This window comes from Crinia signifera, chromosome 4, assembly GCF_055691185.1.
Source record: "Crinia signifera chromosome 4, ASM5569118v1, whole genome shotgun sequence".
NCBI classification, from domain to species: Eukaryota; Metazoa; Chordata; class Amphibia; order Anura; family Myobatrachidae; genus Crinia; species Crinia signifera.
This window is the reverse complement of record NC_139220.1, coordinates 141,140,312-141,156,339: the sequence shown is the minus strand read 5'-3', so window position 1 is coordinate 141,156,339 and position 16,028 is coordinate 141,140,312. Positions and strand designations below refer to the sequence as shown.

The window sequence follows — 16,028 nt, the reverse complement described above, 5'->3', positions numbered from 1 at the left end:
AATAATTACTTTTACAATTTCAACATACAGTATAGTAAAAAAAAAAGACTTTACAAATGTTACCCCTGTGAAATCAAATCAATTTAAGCTGTTGCTAAGTATTTTGTACTATTATTATTATTGCCTTAAAAATGTTGATATATTTTAACAAACTACACATAGATGGCAATATGAGATCTCTTATAATTTCCACTTTGTGCAATCAATTACCTGGCCATTGCCTAGCTTCAAAAACAAATTTGAAGAAAACCTTTGCGCTTGTCGCAGCCTATGAAGTTGTACAGTGGTAGGAAAACACCAATCATACAAAAACAATATACAAAGAAGAGATACTGACAATTTCCGGGCGCTGACAGAGTTCACTCTTTTCCTTAAACTCTTGGTTTTACCCCAAAAAAAAGAAAGGAAAGAAAAATACACAATGGTGCAGAACAGTATAAAACACTGGGGTGGTTTAACTGATTCTATCCGGGGTAGATGAAAGCTGGACTCGTACCCGTTAAGATGGTCTACTTTTTCAGGGTAGACAGATCGCACATTCTTAAGGGGCGGTGACGTCACCGGTGGAATTCCAGTGCTTTTATCCAGATGGTATATGAAAACAAAAGATACACAAAATAGTGCAGCACAGTTTTTAACACCAGATACACTTTTATCCAGGATAATATTGACTAGACTCGTACCCTTTAAGGTGGTCTACTTTCTCAGGGTAGACATATCAAGCATCCTTATTGGGCGGCAATAACACCGTAGAAGCTCAAAACGCATCCAATCACTGCAATTGTTCTTTCCTCTTCAAGAAAACACATCCTCTATCATTATGCTCCTCTATTTCTATTTCCAGGGGAGAGTGGTCTGAAATGCCCCTAGTTTTATATCCCACTTCTGCCACAAGTGGTAATAGTTCTCTGGATATCAAGACCAAATCTATTCTAGAGAAGGCCAAATAGGAAGCAGAGAAGCACGAATATTGGATTGCATCTGGATTTTTAGCTCTCCATGGATCCACCCATCCTAACTCGTCGATCAGATTGGAAAAATTTCTAGAACTACTATTGATGTTGTTTCCTATCTGGGATTTCTTCCATCTATCGAGTTTAGGGTCAAGCACATTGTTGAAATCCCCTAAGCATATTATTGGGGCCTCAGGTGCATTAGCCACAAAATCAGCAGCTCTTATCAATACGTCAAAGTTAAAAGGAGGTGGTATGTAGACCGCAAGTAGTTGCATATGCTTAGTGTTAATCACACAGTCCAAAAAAATATATCGACCACCTGGGTCAACCTTAACTCTATTACAAACAAATGTTACAGATTTTTTAATTAGGACGGATATACCTCGTGCAGAGGATGTAAAGGGAGCATGGTATGCCTGACTCACCCAGGCTCTTTTTAATGTGAGCAGTTTTACTCCTGTCAAGTGGGTTTCTGTCAGACATACAATGTCTGCTTTACTTTGTCTAACCTGACGCATAACCAAGGAGCGCTTTATTTTGTCATTCATACCTCGCGTATTCCAAGTTAATATACGAACCATTTAATACTTAAGTGATTTCTAATGCATACCATGCTCCCCCACCATACCCCACAGGGATCAATACTCCATCCATCACATCACGGTACCCCATTGTCCTCTTCAATATTTCTACATGCACATTACAACATTTACAACATTTACCCCCTTCCCCCCTCCCTATATGCCACCCACCCCTAGGCATATCTGTATCCTTCCCCCCACATAGATAACATAAACCCACAACACACCCCACCCCCCTCCCCCTCCCTGTATGACCTACCCCGTTAGGCATACCTATTACCCAAAATAAATCCCACTATATATTATTCCCCCTAATAGTTTACTCCCAGGAGGCAATTAACTAATGACCACTAGAGTGAGCCTCGTCCCCTTCCCCGTACCATTGCTGCCTTTTTATTTATTTATCCATTTATTTCTCTTTCAATGGTCCTGGTGACACAGCTTCACATTGGGATGTAGGAGGGTCCGCAGGAGCCAGGCACCTATCCTAAAGCTTTTGGAGGGTAGGCTCCTCCCCTACTGCATCCCAGATTCCTCAGTTCGTGTTAGGTGCCCACTGGAGTGGGTGCTATTCTAAAGGGCTGCCGGAGCAGCCGAAGGAGTAGAGCTAGTTAGGGTTTTTATTATTTTATTAACTTTTACACTAGCTAGGTAGGCACAGTGTGAGGATTCTCATTAGTGAATCCTCACACTGCTAGCGCAGCAGGAGCTGACAGAAGCGAGTCCTGTCAGCTCACTGTGCACGAGGGAGACGCTGTCTGGCCTCCCTGTGCAGCGCTTACAGCTTCTTTTAAGAAGCTGCCTGGGCTCCGGAGCGCTCTGAAACCGGCTTCACGCTAGGTGAGGATCATGGGGGACAGGCACTCCGTGATGGCGGCGGCCATTTTATGCGGAGCTTACACACTGAGCTCCTGATATGAGAGGACAGCAGTGTTGTTACAGGCATGTTCCGAGTGGTCCCCAGCTGAGGGGGAGATACTGGAACAAGGAGATCCTACAATGGGAGCGGCTGTCTGGGGGTAGTTGGCGCCAAAAGTCACAGACCCCGCAGCAGCAGGGACTTGGTCCCTTCCCTCACTCTGTTTTGGCGCCATTCAGAACGCTTGCAGCGGAGCTGAGCTGGCTTACAGATCCTGACAGAGTGATTGGATTTCCTGGGCATCGTTTTCCCCATTCTGAAGACTACAGAAAGCTAAGTGAACTGTGTATATTGGTTCTGTATATAATGTTTGTACATTTAATGCTGGGACTGTGTTAATTGAGAACATCAGGTCTAAGCAACAGCCTGTGGTCTTGGGGGAGGGAGCCTTAAATGCATTGAGCGCTTGCAGTGGTTGTACACTGAGATTTGTCCCTTTGGGGGGCTTATGTATTTATATGCGCTGCTGTGAAACCCATGGGGAGTGAACTCCAGAGGGTAGTACATCGGAACTTGCATGGGCCAAGCCCTAGGCAGGTCAAAAAGAAATGCTTTGGTGCATTACTGGACAGGCAGAGTGATGGCTGGTAACCTCCCTAGACCATTGCCATTCTCTCAGCAGTCTTTTAGCTCTTTGCCTCGGCCCAGACAGATCCTGACTGATTACAGGTCATGCAGGATACTGCTATGGGAATCAGCAGGTTTAAGTTACTTGTTGCACAAGTTTTATGGTTATTCTGTGGGGACCCCCAAAAAGGGTCTTATTCAGGGCCATTATTAGCTGCTGATGAGGTAGGAGAGTACACAGAACAAACCAGGGTGATATTTCTGAAGAGTCCTCAGCCTCAGGGGTAGAGGATTTTATTACTGCTGTTAAACAGGCATTAAATTTGTCTGTGAAGGATAAACTCCTGCAAAGGTTGTTTTTTTTATGAGACAGCGTAAAGAATCTGATATCTCCCTGCAAAGGGGCCTGAAAAACCCCGATAAAAGGCTTCAGATACTTAAAAGATTTCTAAGCCTGTACCCCATGCCTGAGGCGCATGCTGACCTCTGGAAAAAAGTCCCAGTGGTAAATGTTTCTGTGGCACGTGTATCAAGACCTCAGGTGGAGCCACTGTGCTACCAGTACAAGGGGGAGCAGCGTTTAAGGACCCCGCAGACAAAAAGCTGGAGGGTAACCTCAAAGCATTATTTTAAGGGGTGGGATACACCCTACGCCCTCTGATGGTTTCAGCCTGGGTCTCTAAGGCCATGATCGTGTGGGCCAGAAATTTGTGCACTATTTTACACGCTGACCCTTGTGTTTATTGCTTGCAGAGAAGCTTAAAAACGGCTGCAGAGCATGTATTGGAGTATGAGAGGAAGCTCTCAAAATGGCTGCCAGAGTTTCCACAGTGTCTGTAAATGCCAGGCGAGTGCTCTGGCTTAAGGCTTGGGAGGCAGATAATGTGTCTAAGAAAGCCTTAGAGACAATAGCTTCTAAAGGAAAGCTGTTATTTGCTTCTGAACTGGAAGAGATTATTAAGCAGGCCACAGGTGGCAAAAGTACTTTCCTGCCAGTCCCTGCAGCCAAGCAGACATCAAGGTTTTCTGCTTTTAGGCCAGCCTTGCGGCCCTCCCTTAGAGGAGGTGCGTCTTTCCGAGGGCAGCCCTTCAGGGGAAAGGTCCTAAAGTCTAAATTTGGTTCTTTTCATAAGAAACCAAACACAAAGGAGAGGACAAACCATCTGCATGACTGCCAAGGGTTTTGCCCGGCGGTGGTCTAGATGGGGGGACATCTGACACTGTTCAAAGACGCATGGGCATTGTTAGACCGGGATTCTTGGGTGTTAGAAATTATAACCCAGGGTTACAGAATTCCCTTCAAGGGTCTTCTTCCAAGAAGATTCATTCCCACGCCAATACCAAAAGGGGCTCGGCTCCGTACAGCTCCCTTGGGAGCGGCTCATTCTCCTTTAGAGAAGGGTGTGGTGATCCCGGTCCCCAGAGCGGAAGGGAAAAAAGGCTTTTATTCCACTCTGTGTCGTGTGTCCAAACCAGACGGGTCTTTCAGACCGATTCTCAATTTAAAGTCGTTAATTATCCATTTGTGGGTAGACCATTTCAAAATGGAGTCTCTACGGTCAGTGCTGTGAAGCCTGGACCAGGGAGAATTTTTGGCGTTCATGGATGTCCAGGACGCATACCTTCATGTTCCTGTTCACCCAGGACATCAGGCTCTATTGAGATAGGAGACCATGCACTTGCAATTCCAGGTGTTGCACTTCGGCCTGGCCACAGCGCCAAGGGTATTCACCAAGATAATGTCTGTAATGGCGGCTGTGCTTCGACTGAGGGGAAACACTGTGATCCCATATTTGGACGACCTGCTGTTCAGAGCGGAGTCAGCAGACATGTTGAAGAGTCACTTGGCAAAAGCCGTTGGGTTTTTGGTCCAATTCTTGGGGATTGGTCTGGATACCCAGTTGCATTGGGTGTTTCTACCAGAGGCATAGGCCAGGGATCTGGCTGCATTGGTACAAGAGATCCTAGGGTCTCAGAGCACAGCAGTATGGAGGTGCCTCAAACTGCTGGGGAAGATGATGGCGTCTTTCGAGACGTTACAGTTCGCCAGGTTCCACTCTAGAGTGTCCCAGTGGACAGGGAACACTCAGACCATGAGGTCAGAACAAATGGTGTTGTTTTCAGAAACTCGATCCTTCCTAAAATGGTGGATGGAGGTGGATTCCCTTCGGGGGAGTCGGTCCCTGCAGTCCTGGAGCTGGTTGGTAGTCACTACCGACGCCAGTCTCAGAGGCTGAGGGGCAGTAGTCGTGGACCTGCGCCTGCAGGGCTTGTGGACTTTAGAGCAGAAGGACTGATACTTTACAGTCTGCCTTACTGATCAACATCTTGGAACTGAGGGCTGTGTGGAAGAGGTTTTCTCTGGCGGGAGAAAAGATTACAAGAGCTCCCTTTTAGGCATTCAGACCGACAACGTCACAGCTGTGGCGTATCTGAATCACCAGGGAGGCACACACAGCAATCTGGCCATGTGGGAGGTGTCCCGAATCTTCTTGTGGGCGGAACAGAATGTTCTAGCATTATCAGCAATCTTCATACCAGGAGTGGAGAATATAGAGGCCGACTTCCTGAGCAGGGAGAAACTGATGGAAGGAAAATGGAGGCTGAATCCACAAGTATTCCACTAGATTACAATAAGGGGGAAACCCCGGATAGGGACCTGAAGGTTCATCCATCAGGTACCCAGGTTGTATGACAGGACGTGGGATCCACTGGCAGAAGCAGTGGATGCCATGACTATCCCCTGGGAGGGGAATCTTCTTTATGATTTTCCGCCAGTTCCAATGCTGGCAAGAGAGTTGAAAACAATACAGGCCCAGACAATTCCAGTAATTTTAGTGGCCCCAGATTGGCCAGGGAGATCCTGGTACTCGAGGCTTCAGAGATTCTCTGTGGACTCGTGGCGTCTACCTCTGAGGTCAGACCTTCTAAAACAAGGACCGTTCAACCAGCTGGATTCAGCTCGATTAATTTTGACGGTCTGGCTGTTGAAAACGCCATTTTGAGGAATATAGGATTCTCAGAGGCGGGGGTTAACGCAATGAGGAAAGCCAGAAAGTCAGTGTCTTCGGTAATTTATTTTGGGGCCTGGAAGACCTATATTTGGTGGTGTGTAAGACAGAGGTCACGCACATCGAGATTTAAAATGGCTAAATTGTTGGAGTTTTTTACAGGAGGGCCTTTCCTCTGGGTTAGGCCTTCAGTCACTCAGAGTACATATCTCGACCGTGTCAATTTTTCTTTCCAAAGAAGGATTGCGTTAGAACCAGAAGTACAGACCTTCCTGCAGGGGGTTTATCTATTGAAACCTCCCTACAACCAACCAGTAGCGCCAGGGGAATTATTTCTGGCTCTGGAGTACCTTAAAGAGGCGCATTTTGAGCCGTTAAGGTCGGTTGACCTTAGTTTCCTTTCAGGGAAGCTGGTATTTTTGTTGGCGGTGGCGTCAAAAAAAAAAAAAAAAAAAAAAATATCGGAGTTGATTGCTTTGTTCTACAAAGCTTCCTCCCTTATATGTCATGATGATAGGGCTGCCTTTCGGACAGTACCCCTAGATTTGTACCAAAAGTAGTCTCTGCTTTTCTTCTAAATCAGGAGATTGTTCTGCCTGTGTTTCAACCCCCAGAGGGTTGTTAGGAAAAGGGACAAATTGAGGAATTTGGATGTTGTGCGCGTCTTGCGCGTTTATGTGGACAGATTTAAGAGTGTCAGAAAGACTGATACTTTATTGGGTTTGTATGACATACACAAACTTAGTTGGCCTGCTTCTAAGCAGACCATTGCTAGGTGGTTGCGCTCTGTTATTGCGTTTGCATATACTAAAGTTGGTAGGCCTGTACTGGCCAGGATTAATGCGCATACCACCAGGTCGGTTGCCACCTCTTGGGCGGGTCGACATGGGGCAACAGCTGAGCAGGTTTGCAGCGCTGCCACTTGGTCATCTGTTCATAATTTTGCCAAATTCGATAGGTTCCATGAGTTCGCGTCGGTGGACGCATCATTCGGGCGAGCAGTGATGAATACTGCAGACCTGAGCGTACCCACCCAAAAGGACCGGCTCTGGAACGTCCCAATGTGAAGCTGTGTCACCAGGACCATTGAAAGAGAAAAAGGGATTTTTGTAAGAACTTACCGTTCGAATCCCTTTCTCTGATATGGTCCTGGTGACACAGCGATCCCTCCCTTACGCTCAGTAAGTATGCCAGTGTTCATGATGTTTCATGTTATAATTGGTTGAAAAGTTAAATTTAAAATTGTGCATATAATATGTGCAGGCGTTGTACTGAGTTAATGTATTCCAGTGGCTTTGAAAGATTGAACTGAGGAATCTGGGATGCAGTAGGGGAGGAGCCTACCCTCCAAAAGCTTTAGGATAGGTGCCTGGCTCCTGCGGACCCTCCTACATCCCAATGTGAAGCTGTGTCACCAGGACCATATCAGAGAAAGGGATTCGAACGGTAAGTTCTTACAAAAATCCCTTTTTTTATTTCTTAATACCTATCACATTACTCACAGTGAAATAACTCTCCCCCCCCCCCCCCTCCCTGAAAGACGCCCAACCGACCATAGTACTATATTATTTTTGACATCGTACAACAGTGTCACATTCCACTATTTATTTGGCCAGCACTTGTTTTCTCCCTGGGTGATACTCATCCAGCCAACTGGCCGCTTCACCTGGGGATGCAAAGAATTTGGTGCTACCATCCACCACAACTCGCAATTTAGATGGATAAAACATTGAATAATTCAATCCCAACTCTCTCAGTCTTGATTTTATGTCCTTATATTTCGCCCGTTCTTTCTGGACATCAATGGGAAAGTCCGGGAATGTGGCGATTTTTTTTTTTTTCCCATTATACATACAATCGGGTTTTTCCCTGGCCATCCGCAGAATATTGTTCCGATCCTTAAAATGGAGAATTTTGGCAATCAGGGTACGGGGTGGACCCCCTGGAACCGGGGGGCGGCCCGGAATTCTATGGGCTCGTTCCACCGCGAACTGGGCAGAGAATGCATTTTTCCCAAACATTTGAGTTAACCAGCCTTCCAGAAATTTTTCTGGTTCATTTCCCTCCGCCTTCTCCTCGAAACCAATAAATCGCACATTATTCCGTCGAAGTCTGCCCTCCATGTCAGATAATTTCTGACGAATATCCGTGATTTGACCCGACATAATTTTAACCTGAGAATGTAGAGGTGTGACTGTGTCCTCTAATGTCGACACACGGTTCTCCGCTTCAGTCACTCTTTCGCATGTTTTTTGCACATCATTTCTCAATAATGTCATGTCGGATTGGACTTGACTCAATTGATCCCTAAGACGAATCTCACAGTTATTAACAGCATCTAGCACTTGTTGTAATGTGACTTCAGGGAGTTGCGGCGTACTGCTACTTTTTACCGGGGTTGTCATGGGGGTGCTAGGTTGAGAACTAGTTCCTACCTGGGACTGTGCCCGGGCGTATTTCTCCAGTCTCGCTGCCGCAGCTGTTTGACCAGTTTTCCTCATACTATTTGTTTTATAGCACCCTGCTTTATAATACAGTCAATGTTTAAGATGGAAGTACTCACGGCTGCACCAGTAATAGGTCTCAGTCTCCTGCAGCTTGTACTCAGCAAATCTCCTTCCAGGCAGATGCAACTTTCAGTCCACCGGAGTCTTTTGACTTGTTCTCAAACCCGATATTGCCACCTGTGCTCACCTCCAGCTCCTGGCCCAAGCTCACACCCTGGGACCAGAGCACCTCCACCAATCCACACAGGCACTTTATTTGCCCTCAAATCACCAGGGCCACCGGGTTGCTCAGTCGCTGTTATTTAGAGCCAGTCCAGTACTTGGTGCCTGTCTCTCACCCAGGTCACCAAGCAGCAGCTTCCTCCCCACCGCGACTCCCCCTCCTCTTGTCTGCCCGGGCTCAAGCTGCCACCGAGAGCCACGGGCGCACTGTTACACTGTGGGGGATCACTGTGTGGATACGCTGTGCGGGGTCTCTGCGGTCTCCTCTGCTGACCGGCCGCTGCTACACACAGCGTACCGCTGTCCAGCCCATAGTGTCCCCGTCTAATGACGTCAGCTGCTCTCACCAGCCGCGTCAGGGCACCAGTCCTTCCAGCGCTCACCGACAGCGCCCGCCGAGGACCTCCGCAACCAAGGGCCGGCTTGCAGGTACAATCGCTATGCCCGGGTAGCCTCTCTCACTGGCGTCCGGGCAAGCTTGGCGTTTCCACGAGGCGGAGGGGGATAATTTTCAGGCAGCCAGCGGCACAGGGAAAGCAGGGACACGCTCACTCCCTCACGTACGCCGTGGTCACGCCCCCCTTGCAAGTGAAAAAAAAAGTAGACCATCTTAACGGGTACGAGTCCAGCTTTCATCTACCCCGGATAGAATCAGTTAAACCACCCCAGTGTTTTATACTGTTCTGCACCATTGTGTATTTTTCTTTCCTTTCTTTTTTTTGGGGTAAAACCAAGAGTTTAAGGAAAAGAGTGAACTCTGTCAGCGCCCGGAAATTGTCAGTATCTCTTCATTGCCTAGCTTCATCTGCAGTGTTCATTCGCTGCACCTTTAACGTTGAGTCATCATCTGTGGTGCCTGGTTTAGTGAGTGAACGGGCATCCAAAATTCCTGGGACTCCTTGTATCATTACTGGATTCATGCAACTTCTAATTACTTCTACTAAAGATTGCCCCATCACATTTATTTCAGGGCCGCCACCAGTTCCTAGATCTTGGAGTGTTTGCAATTGTCTTTCTTGAGCCTACATTTTATGCATAGAGTCAAAAGAAGAGATTACAATTAGTTATGTGAAAATTAATTTGTCAAGAGTTTTTTCCTTAATGTAGTATTTTTACTTTGTGGATTGCTTTACTGTGTTTCTTAGCAAGCTGCTGTTTCTGCCTTTCTTTGAAATGTTTGCTTTTGCGTCTAGTCTTCACCACCTTCGTCAGATTCACCAGTGGATGTTGAAATGCTGGGAATGTCTGTAGTTTGTGGTTAATGTCGAATCTGTTCAATTGACCATAAACAAGTTCGTATCCAAATATGCTTTAAAAATCAGAAATTGACATACAATTAGAGTGTACATTCTAGCACCCACCATATTTGAAAACCCATGCAGTTCCTCTTACCTGCCTGGGGTGTCGCGGCCTGCTTTGGTGTTTCTAGTACAGGTCTGTTTGCATATCAGTGCTGATATTCAGACCACACTGTGCTAGAAATACTACAGCAGACAGCGATACCCCAGGCAGGGAAGAGGAACTGCATGGGTTTTCAAATATGGCGGGTGCTAGAATGAACACTACAATTAGATGCTACATTTGTCAAATACATTTCCATTACAAGAAATACCTTTCTGGTAGTTGCTCTTATTCGATGCACACCTTCCTCTCTATTGGCCTATGAGGAGCTTGAAAGTCTACAATCTTCAGGTTTCTAAACGTACAGTAGAGTAAAATGATTTATAAACCATGAAGAATTGACATACATACTTAAAATGTAACAGTTATTCTTCAAGTTGCCTTAATACATAGTGTACCTACCATCTTTTGTACAGTTTTCTTTTTAGACTTGCCGGCTTAATTGTGAACTTTGTGTTTAATCTTCCATACTTCTTGAAAGATCCTCTGATGAAGAACTGTCAGCATGTGGGTCTACAAATGTAGATAAATATGTCATGTGTCTAATTAAAAGGGTATTGATTACTGTACATTCGCCAAAACCCGAGGCAAGACAGTAAGCATCGACTCAGCATACTGTACATCAAATATCATAGCCTGGATAGGAAAAAATTGAGTTCAACAGCCTTTTGAAAGATATACTTACTATTCAAGTAGCCCAACAAAATTACTTCTACCACAACAAAAAACTCCCATAAAAAGTACACACCTGAGCTCCTAAATTTAAAAATAAAAAAACCTAATCTAAAAATGCAGAAAAACAAATGAAGTAAATAATAAAAAATCCACCAAAAACCTTACCTACAGTAAGTAAAAGTTCCAAAAATTGCAAAGTCCGGTTCTCCTCCACTTGATTTGCATGCTGTCCCTGGTCCTGATAACGGTCCTCCTCTGCTTCTACTTTCCAAAAAATGACTGCACAACACTCCGAGTGTGTTCATCTCCGGTGCACTCCCAGCCAAATTTAAACCACCTCCTCCAATCTCGCACATTGCATCCCACATGATGCAGGCATTTATATAGTAGCATTCAAAGGGGGAAGGCGATTTGGCAATGCCTACATCACTCCTCATAGGCCAAATATTGACAGGAGATGTATATCGCTAGTATGACACTTGAATAGGCATGGCAAGAGGCTGTCGCACTACACACTGTTGCTCGACAGTTGTGCAAAACACTAACGCTGACAATTCGTTTTATTACAAACGGGATTGAATACCCCCCCTGTGTATCACTGAGGACAGGTTTGACCACCCCTGGTCTAGGTAAACAGTCTTTTATGACAAATCCATATGGTCGATAATCATTAGGTTAAAGTTAGACAAGTGGGCAGGGTCAACAGGGTTTTTTTTTTGTGTGTGTGGTGTCATTTTGTATGTATCTTTCGTTTACACTGCTATAGATAATGTGGTTACTATTCCCAGTCATAGTTTATGGGGATGGTAAATTATGCACAAGTTTGGAAAAAATGTAAATAAGAGAAAAAAATTTACTACGACCATGTCAACCGCTTATACCTGTCAACCTAATGCCAAACTATTGACTGTCAACCTAGACACGGTCTATCTGTAATCTAGATACCTCTAAAAACAGTCCACATAATATAACATTAAACCACATTGTGACAAATATACATGACAAATAATGTGATTTTTTTAAATCTAAATAATATTTAGAGCATGAGACAAGCAGCACCCGCAGAATAACCGTTCACCACACGGAGTGCACAGGCCTGTAAATTGTAATGTTAGATTCTCACCGAAAACAGGCCATCCTCACCATAAAAACCCCTTCGCCAGCCGCATTTAATACATCCCTTTGTGTTGCATTAGAAACAGCCAGTAAAATATGCATGGTAGTTGATAAGTTATCAACAGATGTTGGGGGGGCACAGAAAAATATGGAGTGCTTTGTCAAGCTGCAGTGTGGATAAGGGGTAGTCGGCCCCTTATGGAGTACAAAAGAGATAAAAGTGTGGGGGGGGGGGGGGGGGGAATACACTGTTCTGTACAATACATAAATTAATTAAACACAATATAATAAAATGAAATTAAATGAATTAAGCTAAATTTTAATTTCATTGTGGCAATTGGGTAGAAAGTACAATGACATTTATTAAAAACATGGAAACACTCAAATGTAACATAACCTAATTAAAATAGCTCAGCAATGTGACAGAGGGGATTTGTTAATCTCAACCAGTCAATACGGTACCGTATTTATAAAGTACTGTATCCAATGGGTCCGTTCCTATTAAGCTTGCTGGTACTTGTTTCCTAGCACGGTGCCACCGATTTTAATTGTATTGATCGGGGCCGCAAAAATCGCGTCCATCGCATGCCAAGCAAATCGCATGCGATTTGATCTACGCGATTTTTACATTGGAATCAATGTAAAATGGTCCCTGAGACCCAATTTTACATTGATTTCAATGTAAAAAGCCCCGAAACCCACCATTTGATAGCAACCCCCCCCCCTAATGTGTGAAATGGCCCTCCATTGGTAACGCCACCCCACTATTGACACCAACCCGAAGCGTGGTGAGTGCAGTGGTACACTTCCTCTGACCTTTTCGTACCCCCACTATCCACGTCGGCGTGGAGCCGATTTTTATATAGTGTGGCGAGCGCAGCGAGCCACCGAGCCGGAAGCGTGGCGAGCGCAGCATAACTTCATAAGTTACCCCGCGCATAACTTCACAGGTATACGCGTCCCCTCGCGGGGCTCGCTGCGCTCGCCACACTATATAAAATCAACTCCACGCCGACGTGGATAGTGGGGGTAAGAAAAGGTCGGAGGACGCGTACTGCCACCCCTCGCGGGCTCGCTGCGCTCGCCATGCTTTGGGTTGGCGTCAATAGTGGGGTGGCGTTAACAATGGGGGGCCATTAACCCTACTTAATACCCATGAGGGGGCATATACAATGAGAAATTGGCCATATTGGCCCTTTTCCCATTGTTCCCTATGTAAAATCGCGTTGATCGCATCAACGCGATTTTAACTTTAAAATTAATTTAACATTGTTCTCTATGGGAAAATCACGTTGATCGTGTCGGTCGCATCGCGGACCATTATAATGTGCCGCGATGGACTCGACCAACGCAATTTTGTCTTTACGGCAATTAAAGCTGGTAATTGACAGAAAATCGCATCGATCGCATGCCTTAAGTACCTTAACTTAAGGCATGCGATCAACCCCTGACGGGCGCCGTGCTAGGAAACAAGTAACAGCTTGCTTATTGGACAAAAAATTGGGAACCAGCGAGGTTTTATCCAGCAGTTGACGCCAAATGTTATTCAATGTGCAATGTATCCAAATAGCCCGCGGTAGGATCTTTTCGTGGGATAGCACTCCCTGGCTTGTTTGAGACCTCCGTTCGGGTTGGGGCACAGGTTGCCCTTTTAAGTGGAAAAAAACAATGGGTGCTGGTCGGTCGGCGCACTGGAGGAGGAGGCTGGTCCAGAACCTGGTATGGATCGTAGCATCGGAGTAGATGTGACTGGTTTAGGAATTCCCTCTGATTACCCATGTGTTTCGCCGGTATCACGGCTTTATCAAGGTGGCACATGTGTGAACACATAATTAAAGCAAATACGTTCAATATATGCCATAGGCTGTTTTTAAACATATTTGCTTTAATTATGTGTTCACACATGTGCCAATTTGGTCTGTAATCAGCATAGATAGATGGTTATATAAACCCCCCAGTACCAGTGCTCTTTACACCTTGATAAAGCCGTGATACCAGCAAAATGCGTTGGAGGATCAGAGGGAATTCCTAAACCAGTCACATCTACTCCGCTGCTACTATCCCTACCAGGTTTCGGACCAGCCTCCTCCTCCTCCAGTGTGCCGACCGACCAGCACCCATTGTGTCCCACCCCGAACGGGGGTCTCGAACAAGCCAGGGAGTGCTATCTATCCCACGAAAAGATCCTACTGCGGGCTATTTGGATACATTGCACATTGAATAACATTTGGCATCAACTGCTGTATAAAACCTCGCTGGTTCCCAATAAGGAGGCTTAATAGGAACGGACCCATTGGATTCAGGACTTTATAAATACGGTACCGTATTGACTGGTTGAGATTTACAAATCCCCTCTGTCACATTGCTGAGCTCTTTTTTAATTATGTTATGTTACATTTGAGTGTTTACATGTTTTTAATAAATGTCATTGTACTTTATACCCAATTACTACAATGAAATTTAATTTAGCTTAATTCATATAATTTTTTATATTGTGTTTAATTCATCTATATATTGTACAGCGCAGTGTATCCCCCCTTTTCTCTATTTAGTAAAAAATGCATGTCTATACAATGCAATATCTTTTATTGTTTTTTTTATATGTCTAGTTCTGATTACAAGTGAGACCAGATGTCTCATGTTCCTGATTACTCTCATGCTGCAGTTGAGGCATCTCTACTGATCACATAAGTTAGGTACAGTTGACCAAGGTGGAGCTAATAATGGTACACTGTTCACTTTCTCATCAACTTACAAAAGTCCACTTGAAACCTGTCCACGTGGTTCTGAGGAATTATATGGTCTGATTCATAGACAAACGCCAATTCTGCCACAGCATCATCTTCATAAGCAGCTACTGTGCAAAAAAACCGCAAATGGCGCAGGTGCCTGGATTTGTATTGAGATGCCTGCATGCATCAGATAATAGCAGCTGCATACAAAGACGTAGTATGGTCAAATTAACATTCTTTTTTTTTTTTTTTCATGAGAGCAAAAAGAAAAATATGAACCTATTTTTCGGGGCACACTTACATATACAGGTTATGGTCATTCAGCATGACCACAGAAGGTGAGATGCAAAAGCGCTCTTACTGCGTATGGGATTTGAGACGCACTTTCAAAATGGTCTCAACACACCTGTGTTTTTGCCACCATTTCCTTTTGCCTCTCCCAGATGCTTCTCAGCTGTCACTCAGCAAACAAATGATCAGTGTGTACATTATCACTGAGAGGTACTGTAAATGGAGCCTATGCAGTGAGACTTAGAAACGTATACAGTTTGCCAATGATATTAACTCTGTGAATATCAGTATTGTGTACAAGTCTGAATTAGGCCCATAGGTCAGCTTCTGAGACTGACATAAGGCCAACCACCTCCTCTGGTAAAATTTGAAGCATGCCTCATTCATTTATTTACTGAGCAGTGCTTCCCTCAACCCACTCCCAGTGTCATTGAGCATACCTACGTGTTACTTAAAATGATTTGTACTGCACCACCACTCCTCCGCAAGCTTACCTGTAACCTTGTACGACGGGGCAGTACAAACCATTCAAAGCAGCATACAGTATGCGTATGTACATGCAGTCATACAGTGTATATAATTATATTATGTATATACATATGTAAACGTCCTATAATGGACATTAACATATTATATTTTAATCTGTAATAAATAAATGTCTTTATTTATTACAGATTTGTGACAACTGGAGCAAGTTTTTCATCTCTACACTTCTATTTCTTGCTGGAGCTATGACCATATGCAGAATAGTGAGAAACCACCTCAGTATTTGAGAGATCTTGATGTTGAGGGTCATGATATGGAGAGCTATAAGTGAAGATTTCAACAATAGTACCTATTTTCCACATTGTATCGGAGCAAACGTAATGGCAAACCATGTAAGGGATCCAATGCCTCATAATGATTATTCCTGATTTTAAAATGAAAAAAAAAAATTTTTATAATTGATATTGGGTGACCAGAACACATTATTTGCTACAGATTCAAATGTTTTTCACCAATCAGATGGCATATGTTATAAGATAACTTTAAATTAGCATTGCCAGGAAC

The 16,028-nt window shown here is 44.6% G+C and overlaps 1 protein-coding gene across 5 annotated transcripts in view; it reads left to right on the top strand.

The window, feature by feature from the left end:
* USP15 (ubiquitin specific peptidase 15) overlaps positions 1–16,028 on the top strand; it is a 107,495-nt gene that overhangs the window by 39,706 nt on the left and 51,761 nt on the right. The window contains exon 1 of one of the 5 annotated variants that reach the window (XM_083182627.1): positions 15,714–15,856. The exons of the other annotated variants lie outside the window; for them this stretch is intronic. The gene's annotated coding sequence lies outside the window, so the exon portion shown is untranslated. Of the gene's footprint in view, positions 1–15,713; positions 15,857–16,028 lie in introns of those variants that run through there. 5 annotated transcript variants of the gene reach the window in all.